General features: G+C 31.7%; 1 long non-coding RNA gene across 1 annotated transcript; it reads left to right on the top strand.

Annotated features, from left to right (window-relative positions):
• Positions 1 to 6,006: 6,006 nt before the first annotated feature.
• On the top strand, positions 6,007 to 7,304 carry LOC122404697. The gene is made up of 3 exons (XR_006259717.1): positions 6,007 to 6,018; positions 6,438 to 6,566; positions 6,665 to 7,304. It is a non-coding gene; the product is annotated as an uncharacterized LOC122404697 (long non-coding RNA).
• The last annotated feature ends 435 nt before the right edge of the window (positions 7,305 to 7,739 follow it).

Genomic DNA, 7,739 nt, shown 5'->3' with positions numbered 1-7,739 from the left:
AGTAATACATAATAATAATAATATGTATGAATTTGTTTTATTTTTAATTATACTACGTCAAGTTTGACATATTATTTTATTTTGTGTTAATCTTTATATGGATACCATGGCACCAGAGGTATATGTGTGAACATTTTGTACAGTAGGAATTTTAATGAATTTGTGAGCTACCAGCGTGATAGACTTAATTTAGTACGTCGTGTGCAGTTAATACGACACTTGTTTTATGTATAAAAACAGTATGCAATCAAGTGATTGACGTACCTGTAGAAAAGTGTTTGATATACCTTAGTATATCTATGAAAAGTATGTAGCCATTTAAGGTGTGATATACTTACAAAACTGTTTTAGAACAAAAACACTCCATATACGCAATCAATATTGTACATATAAGTATACATTGGATAATTATTATTTGTTTAACAATGTAACAATGGTCGATACATTCCTCTATATAGGTACACTATATAAAATCTATGTGCACGAGTGTCCTAAAACTTCTTTTATTCTTAAATTGTTAATATATGACCAAAATATAGGGTATTAAAAAAACGTATTTCTTTCCCTTTTTTCCAACCAATTAAGTAAAAAGAAGGAAAGAAATACACTCATGAAGCCCCATATTCTGATCTGTATTCTATTTCTTATTAATTACTAAAAGTAAATTAACTAAACTTGATTTTTTAAGCATGCATGTGTTTAATTTATTGGTTCGAGAATGTAAAATAACAACTAACTAATTTAGATTAAACTTACAAGCCAATCAAAACTTATTTACATGTTGCGTATGTTCTACGCCGTGTTTCAAGGAATCAAAATAATTCTTTTATTTCTCCGACCTCGTATAGAATGTTATACATATACATATAAAAAAGCGACACAGATTTTTGTCTCAAAAACTATATGTTTTTACAATGATTTCCTGAATGATAATCAGTATTGTAGGATATGTCGCAATGTAAATAAAATACAGTAGAATTAAAGAAATAAGGAGGGACGAACTTTGAAGAAGTATTTTTTTGGTGAATTTTAATACCTAATAGATTTCTAACATGTTACTTTCTTGCCTAAGTAATTAGAATTTTGTACTGCTAGTACATTCCAGTTTGTTTATCAGAAAATTTATTGAACATTTCACCAATAAAATTCTTCTCAAAGTGGAATTAACCGAGCATTGAAAATGCATTCAAGTGTTTCTTGAGCTAGAAAAGTGAACCCATTAAATTGACATTTACAAGAATTTATTACATAACTTATGATGTAAAATATTTCATCCGGCTCATATTCATACTTGTTCAAACTTCAATTTTTTAAATCTTACTTGTAATTGAGAGTAATTAATGAGTGACTGAAATATTTATGATGTTATTAGAGACCTATAGAATAATATTTCATGGGTATGCCTTTCTATGCTGTACAAAGATATTCTACGGTGCTAGTATCATGTACTTAATATGTTAAGAGACACAAAAAAATTAAACATGCTTCCAAGGTAATTGAAAAATATTTAATGAAGTCTTAGAATGCTAATATCAATAACTGTTGATAGTAACAATAATTTACTTATACAAAATATAATATTAGGCAGCTATCAACTATCGATTGTGTAATGGCGCGTGATCGCCAACAGTGCTAGTCTAAGCTATATTTATTTTTTATATATTATAAATTCTTTAGCTTAAAGTAAGAAAAAAAACCCAGTTTTGTATTTCATTAAAAAACATTTATAGATGATATGTTTCATCGATTAGACAAAATTTATGAAGAAACAGTGTTCAGAATAACTGTGTAAAACGTGATTTTTCATATATACTATTAGAATCATTCTCAAATTCACATGTTAATATACTTGATTTATATATGTAAACTAATAATGTTTTTGAGAGTTGGGGAATAGTTTCCTTTTCCACCAAGAAGTTGAATAAGACCAAATGTTGTTGTTCTGAATGCGTTTCTTTTAATATAAACTAAAATTGTAAATATTTCCTTATTAAAGTTCTACTAAAACTGCATGCTGCTTACAAATTAGTAATTTGTACAATAACACTTGTGACCAAGAAGATAATTATGAAACTAAATATTTACTGTGCTATCTCCTCCATTCTTTACATGTTAATTTGTTGTAAAATATATTAAGTGATTCTACTTAATGACATTTCAAAATATCGATATCGAGGAGTTACCACAATTCTTTAATTAATCGGTACTCGTGTGTGAAATTAATTTTTTGTCAGTATTTTTTGTAATATACGAGCTTAGAAGACGTAGAATGTACTGCAACCCGTAAATCCGTAATCACTGGCAATTTATTTAAATTTGAAATTACTTTGTAGTTATAAGATTATTACTAATAAGCTAAGTGCAATGTGTTCCACGTGTATTTAAGTAACAAATGACTGCTTTGGTGTGCGCCTTAAAAATAATGAAATGCAGAACCCAAAGCTTGTGAAAAAACCTTTTGTGTAATATAACATTGTATGAAGATGTAGGAATTTCAGAGAATTTTCTGTGGTGAACATAGTTTGCCGAACAAGATATTGGGCACTGCATGACCATCAATATCTACAGACATAAAAAACAGGTTGATATGAGAAAAAGGGCAACAAATATTAAATTTATGATACGCAAAATTAAAAAAATGAATTCATTAAAGAAATGTAATAACGAATATCGTCTTCGATTTTTTACTCAACAGAATTAAATGTAATGGAGTATACACAAAAATTGAATGGAAAACGTGTCTGATTTGCACTAAAAATTCATGTATTTTTCCAAGCATTGTACATTATTCTATAAATATTAATTATATAAATTATAAATAGTAACCGGAGTATATATTATATTAATTATTACAATTATTGTAATGTTTAAGCATCGCAGACTGTAGGTGATGCTTTATTATCATTAATAAATCATTTCAAATAACAACAGAGATATAATTACATTTTTTTTATCATATAAAACGTTTCCGATGAGTTTTATCCAAACGGAGGAAATGGGAATGTTAGAACTTTAATATTAACTCAATTATTTAATCGAAATCAGTGTGGCCAGATTTGGCATAATAGACTATTGAATTGAACGCATCGACGACGACACTAGTAACGACGAATTTCCTTAACCGACATACCCTACCGCACGAGCCACATGTTACGTGTGGTCAGTGTTTCACGCAACTTCGGAAAATCGATAAAGAAGGCGAATAGGAAGGAAGGAGCCTTTCCTTCTTGATCTTGAAGAGCTAATGTCAAACAATTTCGAATCTCGACTGCCCAGGCATTTTTACTTTCCGACCTATGTAGGCGCACATAAGCAAAGTATCCATAATGAAAAAAAAATTTTGTAAAATTTATTTTACGGAAATACACGTTTTAAGACCTCCTGATCATATTTTAATTATTGAAAAAAAAGAAATTTTTTTTTATTCCCATGTATGAGCACACATATGTATATTATTAATACGAGATTTTGAAAATAAATAAAGTAAAAGTTATCTCATTGAAATTTTTTCTAGAATTAGTACCTAGAAAAAAGTATTAGACAACATTTGATTTTGATTTAGATTAAAAATCAAATTTATATTGTTTTAAATTCGCAGCCATTAGCTCGGTGTTACCCATAATGAAGAAGTTTTTCTTCAAAGGTAACACCGATTAACCAGGTCTCACCACGAGGAGGTTGCTGCGAGTGGAGACCCAAAGTGAGACCGATGGAACAAAGTTCGATCAATCTTCCTTTTTACAGACTCAGAACTAACGCATGACGCAAAAAAAAAAGATGCCAAGTAATTACTTTTCTAAAACAAAGGAGGAAGCTAAATTGTGGTAGACGCGACACGACGAAACGCGACACAATACTGCACAGTGCAGTAGGAACATGAGGTGCGACACGTACCGAATAGCGGGTCAAAAGGGGCAGCTCGTTACCTCTTAGCAAGTCCAATTGAAGGGGAGGAGAATCGACGCACCAGACACGGGTTCCCCATTTCTCCAACGCGTCCTGCTGGGAGCCCGTAGGACCCAACCCGGGACGTCTGACACAGGAGAGAGATCCTGAGTCGGGGCTACCGCAGACAGGAACAGGTCCCCTCTACGGCCGATGACTCTTTCCCTAGAATTGTCTCACCAGAGGACGGCAACCGACCCTTCGAACCATCTAAACGGCCGATCACTTGCTTTCTACATTAAAGCAGCGGTGACCGGAGCTGGAAACGGGGGAACGAGACTGGAAAAGAAGCTGTTAATTAATTAATTACTTGGCAATCTACGCATTAAATAAACTAATATACAATATAAACAGAAAATTAACGTCGTAGGTGGAATTAATGAGATTAAAATGGGAATTGAGAAACATAGGAAAGGAAAAAAAGAAATATTCGACGTTAATTTTACCATTCGCGCCGCGCCTTAAATTTAACGGTAATACGCATGAATCTTGCATCCGTCGTCCTCTATCTAAAAATTGATCTGAATAAAAACTAAAATAAAAATTAGTAGTTATAGACACAAATTAGAATTAATTATGTGAACAAACATAGGGACAAATATAAATATAGGGACAAATACAAATATACAACCAAGAACAGGATAATTAAAAAAATAACAACCCCACGATGAAAAACAATGAGGAACAAAATAATTTGAAAAATCACAACCCAACGAAGTAAAGAATGATGAACAAAATAATTCGAAAAATAACAACCCATCGATGTCGAAAATAAAGAACAGAATAATTGGAAAAATATCTACCCAACGATGTAATATATGTAGATAAAAGCTGAAAGAAAAAACAATTGAATGAATTATTGGAGAGAGGAACGCAACAACGAAATATTACATCCCTATATATAAATAGAAAACACAATAATGGTATTAATTATATGAATATAAATATATGTATGTATATACCAATCGGCGACACCAATCGGCGACACCAGTCAGCATCGCAGAATCAGAGAATCTGAAACAGAAAGAAAAACGCGTGACAGTACCCCCGGCGGTTCCAGGAATACTGAAAAGAGTCGGTCAGTTGTGCCCGCTTTTATGCAGTCAAGCCAAAGAATCAACGAGCCAATCAGCAGCCAGTCAGCAGTCTTCCGGCTTCAAGAAGTTCTATAAAAACCGTGCCCCCTGGCGGGCCCGCGGCAGATATCCCTCAACCACCAAGCAAGACGGACCGTATCGAGATGAAGAATTTAATTGAAGATTTCCATTCAATCAAAATCGAAGATGGCGGCCAAGAAGATGGTTCACGAGCAGCGGCCAAGGGACAAACCGGTCTTTTTAAAGACCAAGAAAATCTCATATTTGGGAACAACACCAAAACTGAACACCAAAACTGAACACCAAAACTGAACACCAAAACTCAATACCAAAACTGAACAACTAAACTGAACAACTTTTATATTTAACAACTCAGAGACACTTTACATCTCTGTTTTGTAACAACTTTTATATTTAACAACTCAGAGACACTTTACATCTCTGTTTTGTAACAACTTTTATATTTAACAACTCAGAGACACTTTACATCTCTGTTATGGCACAAGTTATGCAATAAAACTGAACATGGTATATTTGCCTATATGTATAGGAAAGAAATTCGTCGTTAGTATTGTCGCCCGTCAATGCACTTAATTATGCAAGATCAGTATACTATCTAATTTTATTTTTCATTATACCGGTTTGTAATATCGTAAAGATCAATGCAAAAACATTATGCACAGCTCTTGTATTTCTTTGATTTATCCAAGTAGTCAAAGTATAATATTTAACAAACTTTTGATTCAAATAAAACAACGAAAGACACAAAATTTGTGTAAGTACCTGTTACATGCAACCTATGTATAAATGCATAATAACTAATATTGATATACGCATAACGAACTTAGTTTGTGATATGAAACATTAAGAAAAGTGTAAATTAATAAATAGGTTTCAAAATGGGTATTCCAGGTTTAACAACTTTCATAAACAATCGTTCAGATCGTTATTTGGAATAATTCGAGCCATGTGATAGGTATTTAGTTATTTAGCTGTCAAATATATAATTCGTACAAGTGCAATTGTGTTTTTGGCGGTGATTACGATAAATACGCTCAACGAGTATCGGATTTTTTTGACGATTTGTTAAAGTTATTCGAAGCTGATAATGCTATAGCTACTGTAGCAAGGATATTGAATTGTCCTCTATTGAGTTATGATTCAGATTTTTATGTGTTTGGGACATTGCACATACCATTTGATACATTGGACAATTACACGGTGAAAAGTTCAACTGGAAATGGTTACACGAAACGTTGTAAAATTTATAAAGTTGAACACTTATTAAATTCTTATAGAGGTTTAAGTCAATCTACACTGCCATTAGCTGCAATATTACTAGGCAATGATTATGTAAAACTTGGTACATTTAGAAACCTCTTTCGTTATTTAAAGTTACGACGAATAACAAGAAAAAGGTATAGTAATCGACAGTATTGTATAGAAGCAACTTTACAATGGTTGAGCGGATTTTACACCTTGGACAAAGCAGTCATTGGAATACTATGTAGATCACCTAAAACCGTAAGACAATAAATATTAAGCATAATAGAAATTAATATAAATGGCTATACAAATGCATCTACAGAAATACTTGGTTACTTCCATTGGGGTTTTCACAGGAATATGCAGCTCGTGCCACAACACATTCCATAAACAGAATTTTTTAATTTGATGGAGATGTTAATAGTCTAATGTACATAGAAGAAACTGATAAAAATGGAGACTTTGAATCATCCGAAGAAGAAGAAGAAGAAGAGGAAGAAGACGAAGTTGAAATATTAGACATGCTTAAAGGGGTCAGAATCTGCTACCAATAATGCACTAGCTAATGTACCTAATTTGTTTGTAGATGAATTTCTTATGGGCAATTATCCTGCATATTTTATGGATTTGTTGGTTCGACATTTATATATTTGTCCTGTACAAATAGAGGATTATTCCTATCCATTGAGCAATGTAATAAGTTTAAAAATTATTAGAGTTATATATGCATTTCTGCAATCAGGAATGAATAGAAGGAGAGGTTTTATGAAATACATGATGAGAGACTGTAATAAAAAGCTTAAATGTTACGAACCAGAAGGCACTGACACTAAATTTTCTTCCTCATTACTGTCCCTATCTAATCTTAGAGAAGTACCATTAACGAGTCCAGGATTAAAAAATAATGTACAAACATGCGTCATTGATTTTTCATTACCATTTGAATTTAAATTCAAGTTATATAGACACAAATATATAAGCAAAGCCCATATTGAATGAAAAATTGACGCGTAAATACACGTTTCAAGACCCCCTGATCATGTTTGACATAAAACAATACTTTGGAAATAAATCGTTCGGATATAGTTTATCAAGTAAGACTTTCGAAATTATTTTCAAACGATTTATTTTCTAATTGTTCTACTATTTCAAATAATAATTTTTTGAACTTATAGCAAAGAATGTTTATTTAATATCAATTCAATAAATTCAATTTGTATTTGTATATTTTTCGCCTATATAGGCAAATATACCATGTTCAGTTTTATTACACAAGTTGTTCCAAAACAGAGATGTAAAAAGTCTCTGAGTTATTAAATATAAAAGTTGTTCCAAAACAGAGATGTAAAAAGTCTCCGAGTTGTTAAATATAAAAGTTGTTCCAAAACAGAGATGTAAAAAGTCTCTGAGTGGTTAAATATAAAAGTTGTT

This window comes from Colletes gigas, unplaced genomic scaffold (genome assembly GCF_013123115.1).
Source record: "Colletes gigas isolate AHSC1104 unplaced genomic scaffold, ASM1312311v1 Colletes_gigas_Sc00003, whole genome shotgun sequence".
NCBI lineage: Eukaryota > Metazoa > Arthropoda > Insecta > Hymenoptera > Colletidae > Colletes > Colletes gigas.
This window is presented reverse-complemented; position numbering and strand designations above follow the sequence as displayed.